The sequence below is a fragment of the Corvus hawaiiensis genome, chromosome 10, assembly GCF_020740725.1.
Source record: "Corvus hawaiiensis isolate bCorHaw1 chromosome 10, bCorHaw1.pri.cur, whole genome shotgun sequence".
NCBI classification, from domain to species: Eukaryota; Metazoa; Chordata; class Aves; order Passeriformes; family Corvidae; genus Corvus; species Corvus hawaiiensis.
Window position 1 is genome coordinate 3,460,930 of NC_063222.1, and position 14,473 is coordinate 3,475,402.

The 14,473-nt window shown below is 44.8% G+C and overlaps 1 protein-coding gene across 1 annotated transcript in view; it reads left to right on the forward strand.

Annotated features, from left to right (window-relative positions):
- The window catches only part of MAP3K13 (mitogen-activated protein kinase kinase kinase 13), a 73,160-nt gene that overhangs the window by 31,586 nt on the left and 27,101 nt on the right, over positions 1–14,473 (forward strand).

Consider the following 14,473-nt stretch of genomic DNA (forward strand, 5'->3'; position numbering starts at 1 on the left):
CACTTCACTTATTTACTCACCCAGGTAGGAAGTTTTCACAGAGCAGTCCCTCTTGTACCTCCAAGAGTGTGCTGAGTAGGATTATTAACAGCCTTACTGCTGCATAATTATGAAATTAACCTTTGAGTCACTCCCATCTCTTTTCTAATTTCCTGCTGTTGTCAGTGGAACACGCCACAGAAAGCATTAAGGATTTGCTTTGGGTTTGTGCTTCCCTGTGTGGCTGTTACGGGCCACTGTCACAGGCAGGATCCTGGGATAACTCAGCCTTTGGTCTGAGGCAGCAGAACCATCCTTCCCTGTCAAAGGTTAGCTTAGGACTTTTTCCCAAGTTGCCAAGGCCTACAAATAACCACGTATGCTATTTTTGAATATTGGCATAATATTGGTATTCTCAGTCTTCTGCAATTTTAGTCGTTCACCAGTTTATTAAAAATGAAGGTCACAGGATTGGAGAACTTGTTAAATGATTATTTTAAGACTGGGCTCAAATTAATAGGACGTGCCAACTAGAAATGTTACGCCTAGCAGATGCTGTATAACATTCCTATTAGTTATTAATTGGCTTGGAAATACTTAATTATCTTGTATTTTTCAAATATAGTGAAGAGTTCATTTTTAAAAATACTTTTAGCTTTCTTTTTGCACCCATTGCCATCAGTTTGGCCTGTTACTTCTCCTACTGGTCTAGTTACTTGGTTGCCCATAATTCCTTTCAGAAATCCTGCTGCCTGTCAACTTTTCACTGGCACTCTTGAGATCCCTTAGGAACTTTGGGTTTTTGGTATCTTACACCCTTGTTGTATATAGTACATTTCCCCCCCCCCCCCCCCCCCCCCGTATTTTCACATTAATACTGAGCCAAATTGTATCTGGCATCTGATACTTGAGTTCTCTGCTTTTACCAATGATTTTGTCTGAGCGAGACGGGGGGAGAATATTTTCTCTTTCTAATATTGAGCAACTTAGTTACTGATCAAAAGAGCTGTGTAATGTGTACTATGAAAGTACTTACCCGGTTGCAACACAACATAATCATGTAGCAGCCATCAATTTTAGGACAGTGTGGGTTGTTTTTTTGTTTCACAGTGAGTTAAGATGTTGCCTTGTACTAAATTCAGGACATTTGTGTTTAAAAAATTTAACCTCAGCAGTTGAGGCATAGATGAAATTGAGTGTTGGGATACTGAACCAAGCCACCATGGACAAGAAAATCTGAAATGCTATGCACAAGCTCTTTTCTTCTTCTGGAAACTTGCTGGGGTTTTATTCACACTTATTTTCTCTGCTGTTTTTTTGGGTTTTGTTGTTTTTGGTTTTTTTTAATGTCGCTGCAATTAACCCTTGGAAACCTCTGAAAATTATTTTCCTTTCTATTTTTATTCTGACTTTTCTTATTCTATATCGATATTTCTCCTTTTCTTCCTCTTCTTACATGTGCTACTGTGCTCTCCCTTCTAGTTCCTGAGTTGATCCCTTTAGGGTAAGAGAATAAATTAACATTTTTATCTGTTTTGAAAATGCCAGGGAAATCTGGAAGCTATTTCCATCCCATGGTGGTGTAAAGCTGAGTGCTGGGCTCTGGAGGGGAAGGGAAGGCAAGGCAGGGAGTCAAAGCAGGTGCAGCTGGGATTTGAAATGGGGACACAAAGTGATCCCTTTGGTATCTCTCTCCATCCCTCCACTCCTGCTTCCCCTTGGGTACAGGAGTGCTCAGGCTGCAGCAGTGGCGTTGTCTGGGCAGAAATCTTGTGCTTTGGTGACTTTTAGCTCTTAAAGAAGAGATATCTCTAAAGCAAAACTAAATTCGTGGTTTCTTTGATCTTGAAAGTAGGTAGTAAGAAATTTGCATTGCTTTTCATTTTCCCTGGCCAGATTTATAAATCTCAATTCAGAAACCGCAGTCCGCAATCCAAGCCCTCCTCCTCCCTCTGCAGAAGCTGGTATCAGTGGTGCTGGCTCACGTGAGATCAAGTGGGCACAAAATCCTTGGTTTTTCAGCCCAGATCTGTGGTGGTGTTACATCCAGTCCTGGTTTATTTTGGGACATTACCCACTTTCCATAAGGAAAAGTGGGATTGTCTCAGACGTTCTTTTCAGATGTGCCTTACCAGAGTAAGTTTTGGGACACCCTGTTCTGACATAATTGCTTCCTACTCACTAGGAAAAGGTGTGGTGAAAATACGGCAGTTCTGTCTCTTAATAATTTTGAGGCTGTAAATTGTTCAGAAGGAGTTTGAGGCCAAATTGGTGAATTCTAGTCAACCCTGAGACGGTGTAATTGCAGAGCCTGCAGCCCAGGTTATCCTTCAAACCTTGACCTTCATTCCTTGTCATGCTCATCCCTCCATTCCTTCCCTCTTGTTTCAAAGATACAGAAAGAAGGCAGAACTCGTGCTCTTTCCCTGTCCGTATCCAAGTGAGTCACCGCTGCTCACGCCGGCGGTCGCCAGGACTCTGCCAAGGGTTTGGGTGTCCTTGCCTCTGGGCTGCACAGTAAAGCGTATTCCATTGCCTTGGGATTGGAACTGCCGTGCGAATGGGGGGGGGGAGGGCTGGGATCCGTGGATGCTGTGCCCACCGTTCCTTACGCAGCCCCGGGTGTGAAACTCTGCCTGCTCTGATCTTTGTTCTGGATGTTCCTGAGGTTGTGAGCTTGTCCGCCCGCTGCCGGCAATGTTTGACTGGAGCTGAATGTGGGATTTTGTTAATGCTCCTATTTTTATTTTACTGGTGCTTTTGCATCGCTAATCAAGCACAAGCCTCCTATTGTTCTCCCTGCTTCTTCCTCCCGGTGCATGCTTATATTTAGTTATTTTAATAATCATACGCAGGGTTTGTAATCCCGCAAGAAGCCGGGGCGGTGATGAACTCCTTTTCTGCTTGCCGACCGCGTTCTGTTCCCGTGGCAGATGGCTGTTACTTGATCCGCCGCTGTTCCCGGAGCGGCGGGGCCCGGGGCCGCGGAGATGCGCTCCCGGCGCGGTGCCGCTCCCGGGGGCTGCCGGAGCGGGCGGGGACTGGCGGCCCCGCTGCCGGTGCGCAGCCCCCGCCGGGCTCCATCCAGCCCGATTTCCATCCATTCATGAATCCGTGACGTCAGCACGCTCGGTGCTTCTTTGCAGCAGGCTGCAGGATTGTGTGGGTGGAATTTCCTTTTATTTTGCAACACTTCCTTTTTTTTTTTTTTTTTTTTTTTTTTTTTTTTTTTTTTTTTTTTTGCCTTCCATCTTTTTAAAACAAGAAAATGGAGCATCACATAGGAAATCTTCATCCTTGTGAGTATTTGGGGGGAAATGTGTTTCTGTGAGGGGTTGTGTGTTTGTGTGTGGTGTTCCATGGTCAGCGTTCCCCTTTCTCCATTTATTTCGGAAGGACAGATGGATGTTGCATTTGTGATGGGAAAGGGCTGAAAAAATGATGCTGAGAAAGGGAAGAGGAGACATGAAACCTTAATTTATCCATCACTGCATATGAATCCGAGAGCTGGCCTGGCCTTTGCCTGTCGGTGTGGTGTGCTGGACATTTTTCACTTGCAATTTTGCACGTTATCTTCTCGTGCCCCCCTTTTAAAGGGGAAGGGAATGGCAATGGAGAATAAATATAAGTGGAATATACAGGCAATGACATAAGAATTACTAGATAGTGTAAAGAGGCAGAGTTGTAATTTTTGCCTTTGGGGAATTGTATTTTTTTTTCCCCTTGTGGGCTAATCAAACAATTCCTCCTGTGTGTTACAGTGATAAATAATTTAATTTTATTTCTGAGATGAAGGAGGTGCGTTTTTCTTTCAATCAGCCGGGTAGGAATTTGCTCCTGTATTATTGAAAATAGCAGTTTGAGCTGTCTCTGATGTGCTGAGCACAATTTTCACCCCTCATTTTCCTAATAAATGAGGGAGCTGGGAGTACCTTTGCAGTTAACGATACTGTTCACTGGGGCAAGATTTGTCATATTCCTGCTCACCTGAATGGGCATGATGTCATGTTTTCTCCCAATGAAAAGAAGAGCTGCTCTTTATTTTTGTTTTGGGGGGTGGTTTAGGTGCTGCAGTAGCTTAATCATATCAAACCACATGTCTCCCTTAAGTAAATGAAAAATGGGATATTTTAAGTAGATCTGGAGAAAGATGACATCAGGCCCATGTGTTTGCATATACTGATTTTAGCAGTAAGCAATCTGTTCAGTAGAAGTCAGAAGAAGATGAAGGAATGTATTTGGATCAATAATTTTGAGGGAGAAAATACGAAAATGTTTGAAAGGAGAGAGATGCAGTTGGTCTAGCTGGGAAATGTGGGCACTTTCCACAGCACCTGCTGTGTGGGTAGCCACAGATACCTTGGGATACCCTAGACTGGGGAGGGTAGAGTTGTCATGGGTTTAAAAGTTTTTGTCACTATCCTTTTTGTTGTGCTCCTGGATGTATACGGGTTTTGTTTCTAGAGAGAGGCAGCCCTTTGAACCTCTGTCTGTGACAGCCTTCCGCTGAGAAACACAAATAAATCCGGATTTTGATGTAGTGGGGGTTTTGTTTGTTTGTTTTGCTCTAACACCAGTTTTGTTTCCTGTCTTTGGGGCCTCCAGCCTGAGTCTTTGATCTAGAATGGTCCTGTCATTCAGATTTGTCTTTGTCCCCTGCTGCCTGATAGTTAAATTTATAGCTGGCATTCATTTTGACCCCTGTGCCTGGAATTAGCAAGTAACTTCTAGCACAGAATATATGGTAGGGACTCCCACTGTTCCTCAGCTATAGGTGAACTTGGATTTAATCATGTTTGGGGTTTTTTTGGTTGCATTTTTAACCTCCTTCTTTTGTCTCCTATTGTAAAGACTAGGTAAGTGGCTTATCTCCAGTGGATCAGAAAATTGGGTAATGATTTATTTGAAAGTCTCTGTGTGGGTAAGACCTTTCACAATTAGGAGTTATTTAAACATGGGTCTGCTCTAAACAGTGGCAGGATAAGAGAAGTTTTAAGTATCTCTTGTTTTCTTAGGACTATTTTTGTAGCAAATGTGAGATGGTGGCTGATCAGGCTGGAGCTGTTCCCACCTGGTACCTGTTCCAGGCTGTCTGCAGTTGAGATGTGGGGAGTGGATTTTCAAGAGTAGGGCTTCTCAAAATGGCAGAGTTATTAAATAAAGCTTTTTTTTTTCCTGAATACAATAAAATAAAAGAAATCTGGCATGGCTTGTGTGAACAGATTTTAAATCAGTGCAGGTTGCCCTTCAGCTCTGGTCCTTGGGGCCAGGGCAGGCAGGGGATGGTGCACTGAGCCCTTTAGCTAAGCTCTCACCTGAGATCCCTGTGGAGGAACACAGCAGCAGGTTCAGTGCTTGTACAACTTCCAGTGAGTTCTCAGCCATAACCGAATCCAAATGAGTCAACTGAGGCAAATGTTACCTCTGAGGCTCTCAGGAGTTTGGCACTTCACCAAGCCCTGTCCAGCTTATGGGACTTTGTTTTTTATCCCTCCTTGGCAAAAACATCCCGTGCAGGGGCTTAGGCTTTTGTAGGCTCCTGTTTTGTGACATTGCAGCAAATCACTCTCATCTCCTGGGGAGTGGGGGGGTAAATATTTCACCCAAAACACAGGCTACTTAGGGCTGAATAGCAAGTTGGCAGCTTTGGCTGGGCCAGGAGCAGCAGCTCTGTGTGTAGTTACTCCCACCCCTATAAATACTCAGTGTGTGCTTTAACCTCTGTGCTCTCTCCCTGCTACAACTTCAGCTGAGGAGTTGGTGGTTGGAGGGGGTTCAAGGCTTTGGCAACAGTTGGGTGTAGGTGAGGAGGAAGAGCAGATTTGTCTGTGTAAAGTCTGTGGTTTATAACCCTTTGGTGAAGCTGTGATTGTTGGTGCTGTTCCCTCTGGAGCCATTGTTCCCTCTGGAGCTGTTGGTAACGTAGCACCGAGGTGCTGTGAGGGAAGGAAGGAGAAAGTCCAGGCAGGGGTGAGAGGCTGGACTTTCTCAGTGTGGTGGGCTGGAAGAATGGAAGTCTCTGTGCAGACGTTCTATTCGTTCCAGGGATGCTTGTCCCTTCCAGTCCCCCATCTCTGTTACCTTCTGGAGGACACCAAAATCAGTAGTGCAGCTGTACAGCTGTGACTCTCCTGTTGAAACACAGGGAGTCCAGCCTCATCCTCCTTCTGTGCCTGAGGAGATCCTCAGGTGTTGGGCCACGAGCTGCAGCCCAGGGGTGATCCAGCTGGGGTGTGCTGAGTGCTGGTCTCTGCAGGGTTGGATGGCACGAGCCGTGCCAGGCCTCAGGAGCTCCTCTGGGATGCAGCCCCAGGACTATTGTTTGTGTGTTAGCAGCACGTAAAGCTGTAGTGGAGCAGGCTCACACCTCTAACCCTGCGCTGTCGCTAATACAGGCTTACGAGAGGCTCCTGAGCAGGGCATTGTGCTGCCTCTGTCGAGGAGTAATCCTCTTTGCTCGTGTATGGTGCTTGCTAAATACAACTTAGTACTGCTGTCATTTCCCATCCGAGATCTGCCAGCTGGATTTCGAGTGTCCTTCCCCTTCCCAGCAGGTGCACCCAGGCTGGGACCTGGTGTGGGGTGACAGGGGCCAGAGCACTGCACCTACCCCAGGAATTGTTGTACTTCCACGGAGAGCTGTTGAGTTACTTTAATACTGGGTGTGAAGCACATAAGCTCTTAGTGCTGAGAAGTTTGTGTGAGTAGCTTTTACATGTCGAATGTGCTTTGCAAATGTTGAATAATTCATATCTACTATAAAAATAAAAACAAGCGTAGGAGTGAGTGAGTGAGTTTACCTGAGACCAGTCTGACACCTCACGTGAATTCAAGTGAGACTTTGATTCATTCACTGCATTCCTGAAAGCAGCACCGTGATATTGATCTTCATCCTCAAAGGTCTTTCAGACATTAATTAATTTTAATGCTACTCTTTAGAGGAAAATAGGGTGTTTCAGTTCTGTGAGGGGGGGAACTTCCAAGATATCATTTGTTGGTAGGACTGGAACATTTAGTGCCTTCATGTGGCAGTGTCAGCGAGGCTGTAAGGCCTCTGTGAACTAAACTGGAAATTTTTCTGGTGTTTGTTGTTGTAAAATATTTCAGTTTGAATCCTTAAATCTGTTGTTATTACTTAGTAATTGTAATATAAAAACATGTAGTAATTATATAGTAATAACATACAGTAATTATATCATAATATAACAACATATGGATCGATAATACCATGGGAATTGTCAATGAGGTAAAAGTGCAAACTGGGAAGGATGAAGAGAAAAGAACAGAGCCTGAAGCCTGTGACTGGGTTTGAAAAGTTGTTTCCTGCTATGGAGACAGCTGGAAAGGAGAAAGAGAAGTGTAACTTAAGGTCATTTCTACATTTTAATCTGAGACAGATTTCAGTAGCAATTCTGTAGTATAAAAGGCTGATCAGCATTTAGTCTGTCTTTATCCCAGCTGAATGTTTTCCAATAGACTGATGGGCCTGTGGAGGAGGGTGTCAATGGTGAGTGAGATGCCAGAACATGGTGTGTGGAGCTGCTGGTGTTCCCTGTGTGCACGTAGCTCACGACGTGCAGCAGCCATGGGGAGGGGAGCAAGCAGCAAATGGGCGACTTAGTGACGCTGATTTTTGTGAAGGAACTGCGTGGTCCTTGCTTTGTTCCCCTGCTCCCCAGAGGCGGGTGGCTCCTGGGTTCCCCTTCTCCCAAAGCACCTGGGCTCGGAGCAGGGCTGCTCTCCAGCAGGAACGTGCAGTCTCCGGTCCCTGCAGCCAATACGAGAGTCATTATGCAACACCACTTATTTCCTATGGCATCAGATTATGCAATTTCTGAGCAGAAGAATGCAAAGCCCTGGAAGAACACAGTAGCATTTTAGCAGATCCAAAAATACCTTCTGCAGGGTAGAGGCAGCATTTCTGTGTGTAGTGCTGAAAATACGCCGTTACGTAAGGTGCTTATTTCCCAGCCGGCGCTTGGCAGGGCTGCCAGGTGAAGCAGGACGTGCTCTCCCTGCCACTGGAGAGAGGTCTCCCTGCACCACGGGAGGCTGGATGGGCTCTTTGTCTCTCTTCTTCACCAAGATGAATTTTTATTGCCTTTTTTTTTTTTTTTTTGTTCCTTTTGATAAAATAAAAGAAGTGGGTGCTTGATTTCTGTTTCCAAATCTAGCACTGCTTCGCCACCCCCCACAAATTTTGTGACCTTATGCTGAAGGAGGTTCTGGTGAAACATTTGTCTCATGGTGTTGGAGGTAGAAATTCATTCCTATGCTGAGAGCCAGGGCAGATGCACACATTGCGTGTGGGGATAAGAGTCACCAGTTCTTTTAAGGTGAAGTCTGCCTTGGAAATCTATTAAATATCTTTGCAGGAGACAAGAGCATGCTAGGAAAGGGGATCTGGTTGATACAATCTGTTGGGATTTTGGCAGGAATACTTACCAGAGACTCTTAAAGGGACTAAGCAGCTATTAAATCACGGAGGCACCAGGCTGGCAGACAGATCACTGGTTAAATGATATGGAATAAGAGTAGGGATAAAAGGATGGTAATGCTGAAGCATTTTTCTCTGCTTTGGAGATGGCATTACTCATACTCTTCCCACCTTTTCTTCCCTTATCCAGATAGTTTAGGAATATTCTGTTTAGGCTGTGAAGACTGCACAAGGAAGGTGTTGAGGGTGATAACTATGGAGGCCACCTGCAGGGAGTACTGGAAGGCTCTAGTGAACTTGGGTGATAAAATATCAGTTCAATTTAGTGTTGATTAAGAACAATTCAGTTTTAACATCCTGTTGGAATTAGGCTTTTCCTGCTCAAGAATGAGATCTTAGGTTGTAAGAGACCCATGGAAGTTAGCTCAGCATCCTGAAGAACCAAAATGATCATTGTGCCTTTGTGCATTTCTGTGGCATTCTGTCCTTTTTGGGAATCCTGGCTGTGGTCTGACTTCCTCAACTACCCAGAAAAGCTGTCCTGTCCCTGGAAGTGTTCAAGGGCAGGTTGGATGGGGCTTGGAGCAAACTGGGTTAGTGGAAGGTGTCCCTGCCCATGAATTTTAAGGTTTTTTCCTACCCAAACTATCCTGTGATTCTATGTTCTATAACTCTAAGGTGATCAAAGACTCAGAGCAGGTTTCATATGGTGAGTGAGAAGGTCAAATGAGAATTGTTAGACTTGAGAAAAGATGTTGGAGTGGAGGGTGGGATAGTTTTTAAACTCACAGCTGGAATTAAGGAGATAATAGGTTCAGGTGTCACTGCAGCAGTGAACAACTGGCTGTTCGAAGAAAGAAAGGAGTTAAAGATGTGCAAAGTGAAGAGCAGCTGGTGTTACCTTCTACAGCAGAGTTAAGCTACAAAGCTCCCTACCACAGCAGAGTGTTTGCCAAAGTGTTCTGGTTAAAACCAATCCTTGGCACATTTGCACAGGACCAGTGCTTGGTGTGCTGTGAGCTGCTGGCGCTGCTGGGGGAGCTCTGGCTGCCTGTGCACCCTTCCCTTGGTGCTGCAGCAGGAAAGGGGATGGATGAACCTCCTGAGCTGCTGTGGCTTCACCCCATTGCTGCAGCCTAGGGGCCACTTCTTTCTCCTCAGCCAGGCTTGCTTGGGATGTGCAAGGTACCAAGCAAACCTGCAGCTGGCTTTGCACAGAGCCAGAATTTAGCCTTTATGGGTATTTCTTGGCTGGTACACGGTGCTATTTTTGTCATTGTCAGAAAGGGTTCAGGCCACAGAGCTAGACAGAGTTCTCTTTCTCACTGGTACAGCCACAGACAAAAGGATATCACAACTAAAATCACTGTTCCAGAAATGATGCATCCCTTTTTGGGGATAGATGGAATATATTGAATAAAGACTAAATTAAATCATCATGAAGTCAAGCTTTGTTGTGATAACACAGACTGCATACAACATAGTTACATGTCTGTGCTCTCATGTGCTTAATGCCCATGGCTATGTTAAAATATTCTCTTAACATTTTAAAATGAGGATGAGGATGATAGTTGTGAGCCCTAAGCAGTTGCTACCACATCATTCAGGTGAGGATTACGGTGTCTCCAAAAGAAAGTCTCCTTATGTTGAGGTGGCATCCAAGTATTTATTGGAGAGAGGAAGTAAAAGTATGTGTTCCAGTCAGGATTCTGCAGGAGGTGCAGTGTAGTGTAGTGTTTGTCTGAAGGAGCAGTGTACAGCACAAAAAAGCCAGTGTTACAAGAGTTCACTTTCCCAGGTAAACGTGCTGTTTGTTGTGGAAAAATGTTTATATGCAGAAATATAAACAGAGCTGTTGCAGGGATGGAAAATCTCATCTGGGTCAGATGAAGAATTTTCAACTGCTTCATGAGCAATTTATTATGTTTTGGCAACATAATTGCAATATTTAAAGATAAGGCTGGGTTGTGGCTGGGCATTCATGTGGTATGAGATGGGAAGAGATGTGCTTCCTTGAAGGAGCAGTGTGTCTTGAGAAGGAGATTGATGCCTTGAAAACACCCAAGCTTTTGCCTTGGGCTACTCCATACTTGGCTTAAAGGTTTGCCCATCTCCTGGGCTGGGTTATACCAAGTTAATGTGGGCAAGCTTCATAGTGTGGTTTCTATTTTTACAGCCTAATGAAACAGATAATGTAACTTATAAAAATGTAATGTAATTAATTAATGTAATAATGTAACTTAAAAAAAAATTCAACCCTCCTGAAAACAAGGAGTTTGCCTTTCGGTGATGTGTAACTCATTCCCTATTAATATATCTGCTTTTACTTTTTGTTTACAAAGCAGCCATGCAAAACACAAGCCTATATTCCGAGTAATGTAAAAAGTGTGGCAGAAGAGGAGTATCTTATCCACTCATGTAATATTTTCCTCATCTGGAGACCAGGAAAAGAAAGTGATGAAATCCTGCATAGTAAAACCACATGGTTCAAACCCCAAAGGTCAGAAGTGACAACCAAAGCTCTGGGACTTGCCAATTCAGCAGCTCTCACTCGTTCCTGTGCTGAAGTTGTACACAGATGGGAGAGGACTGTGCATCAACCTGTTGTAAAAATTCCCTGTAGAATTTGAGAGAGAGTCCCAAGGGGCAGGAGAACGTGATGGCTGTGCTCTATAGACAGGCTTTTAGTGGTTTTGTTAGATTTTAGAACATTTTTAAAGCACTGTCACAAGCCACTAGTTGAGATGATACACACATAAATTCCAGTTGTGTTATCAGTGAGGGAATGTGTAGTTACCTTGTTGTGCCCACTGTAGCCAGGAGGAAATGACACTGAGTACCAGGAAAAAGCAAGGGGACTCCAGGGCTTGGCTGTAAGTAGGGATCTGGGCAGGAATCTCCTCTGTCCGTGGTAGTTCCATGTATTAGGTGGATAATTTCTGCCAGCAGCTCTGTTTCAGCCCCTAAACATGGATCAGACAGTTGCTTTTATTCCCTCTGCATGTTGGAAGTGCAAGCAGAGATTATGCTTCACTGGCTAAGACAGAAATAGCGTTCAAGGAAGCGACCTTAGTGTTCCTGGAGTTTTGGGCTGTTGGGAGATTGAGTGGTGGCCTCTGTGCTTACACCACCTTTCCAGCACATGGACTTTTGTTTTGGTTTGTGTGCTGTGTCTGGAATGCTGTGTCTGATTTGCCACTCAATTTTTAGCACAGCTCTTTAAAGGAGAAACTTTAAAGGAGGAACTTCAGTAATGGTCCACGCAAGGCATTGGGTTAACTCAGCTGTGTCTGCAGACCTGACCATTGTGTTGACACTCTTGTAAATATTGAACTTGTATAGTCAGCCACGTGCTTTGGTGGCTCCGGGGGAGTGTGAGGACACTTCCTGGATGGCTGTTTTCAGGGACAGACACAATATCAGGCAAGGTGAGAGCGTGCCTTGGTAGCTGATGCACCCACTTGGTGATTCAGGTAAACTCTCACTTTTGTATAGTTTTAAACTGCATTTTGGGCTCTCTGACATGTTGAGGTGCAGCCTCACTCTTCCCAGAAGAGGTGCATTTCATGCTCCTTTCGTCTGGGGGTGGTAGGATTTTGCCTGGAAAAAAATACTTTGCATGGAAATGGAGTCATTTACAAGAAGTTGTGATTGTACAAAATTACACCGAGCCTCGAATCCCCTTCCAGACAGAAGAGAAATTTGTTAGTGCAGAGTGCATGAACTCATCAAAACAGTTCAAATCCGAGGGTCTGCCTTCAAGTCTGTGTGTGCAGCAGCACTTGGTGAAATCTCAGTCTCTTAAATATGCACAGTCCTCCCACACATGGAGCTTCCAGCTTTTGACTGGGAGGCTGCTGCAGCAGGAGCATCACTCGGGTAGAAATAGCACAGCCCTTGGCTACGCCTTTCCCTGGAAAAGCTAAAGATGCACATGCAGATCATAGACATGGGATCCCAGGCTGGTTTGGGTTGGAAGGGACTTTAAAACTCACCCAGTGCCACCCCTGCCACGGGCAGGGATACCTTTCACTGTCCCAGGATGCTCCAAGCCCCGTCCAACCTGGCCTTGGGCACTGCCAGGGATCCAGGGGCAGCCACAGCTTCTCTGGGCACCCTGTGCCAGGGCCTCACCACCCTCACAGGGAACAATTTCTTCCTAATATCTAACCTAAACCTGCCCTCCTTCAGCTGAAGGCCATTCCACCTTGTCCTGTCACTACGTGCCCTTATGAATACATCCTGAATGGCAGTCTGGATATAATGAAACTTAAAATTTTCAAGAAAATGTTTTTCTTTGCCTTTTATTGGGAAGAGTTCAACATGAAAAATCTCAGCCTTTTGGTACTATGGTTAAAAAAATAGTGGAGGCATGACAATAAAACTTGGGAAATGTTCTTATTCCCTTGTTTGAAGAGATGGTGAGGTCTAAACCAACCTAATTTCATTGGATTAAGTCACATTTTGCTAAGGCAAGAGGTTGCACATTACAGAATTTACTGCAATAGAAGAGAATTTTAAAAATTCATTTCCCCAGCAAGTCAACACTGATGTGGTATGGCAGAAACCACCTTCTCCCCCTCCCAGGGTTTCTACACCACTTTGCTTCAAGCTGGCTTGATAGGAAGCTGTTTTAAAAGAAGTGCTGCTGTTTCATGCTCTCCAAACAATGAGTTTGCTACACCTCTGAAAATCAGGCTGCTTATGTAAGGCCCTAAATAAGGCTGTATCAGGCCCGTTTGAGAATAATTCCATAACTTTTGTATGCCTTCTCTCCCCATGAAGCACATACAGGGGCATGTAAAGTGGCAGGACACTCTGCCTAAAGGCTTTTTTTATTTGGAACATCTCAGTGTTGGAGAAGGCAATTTGATCTGGGAAAACAGACCTGACATCTCTGAGTCTGGGGCTTTGTTCTTGGCTGAGCTGTGTAGTGAAAAGCTGTTCATTCCCTGTTAAACCTCCACAATCAAACATTCCAGAGACAGAAAACTGCATAGAAATGTAAAAGCAAAACCTTACACTGTAGTAGTGTACTCTTGAGAGTCACATAGCAGCAAAGTTATTTTATCCTCCAAGTCTGATTTAATCCTTAATGCACTTCCCAAGGCTTAAATTTGAGATATTTTGGGACACTGTTGCCTCAAACTCTGGCCTTTACATTTGGGTTTCTTGCAGGACACCTGGCTGATGTGTTATTTGCGTTGCTTAATACTCTATGTTACAAAACCCAGATTTCTCTGTAGGAGCAGTGGTTGTATTTTGCTCTTGTTTAAACAATCACTTGTCATTCCCTGACTTTGGGTAATGAGCAGGGGCTGTGCCCAGGAACGCTGAGTTGGGCTTGGCCGGGTGTTTTTATGAAATTCTGTTCAGGTCTGAAGCATTTTCTTATCAATAACAAAATCTGCGATAACATAACAACTGCTGCTAGTGGTAATTGTACTATGAGGTCACACTGCAGCTTCCCACCCTGGGGAATTGGTCTCTGTAATGCTGGTCACTGGCAGGTCGGGAATAACCAACTCTCCAGCTTCCTGTGAGTCGGATTCAGCTCCTGCACTGGTTTGGGCTGTGCTGCAACCTCTGCCTCACTTGCTGTTTTGCTTTCTTTTAAGGAACAAATTTTACAACCTAAATAAAGCTTTTATGGAAAGCCCATGTGATCAGGCAGGATACAGGAAGGTAATCCAGGTTCCTGGCTGTTCCTGTTTGCTGCTGGAGAGGGCCTGAAGCCCAGGGCAGGAGTTTTTCATCCTGCAGGCTGAAGGGCTTATCTCTCCTCTCTGCAGTGACCTCATCCTGAGGAGTTATGGCACTGAGCTGTTCCCCTGCCGTTGGCTGTGTCCTACCTGGCCACCTCTTTCTCCCTTCCAGTGGCTGTTTGCAGAGCCTGGAAATTTGCACCCACTGTAACTGATCTAACTTTTTAACAAAATACTTTCTATTAAGGCTGGTTTTTTTACCCCCTTCTCAGCTTCTTGTGGAATTTAAAACTAGACTTTGTTCCATGTTGCAGGCTGAGCCTGTTGCGTTAGAGCCTCTTGTTTCAGAAGG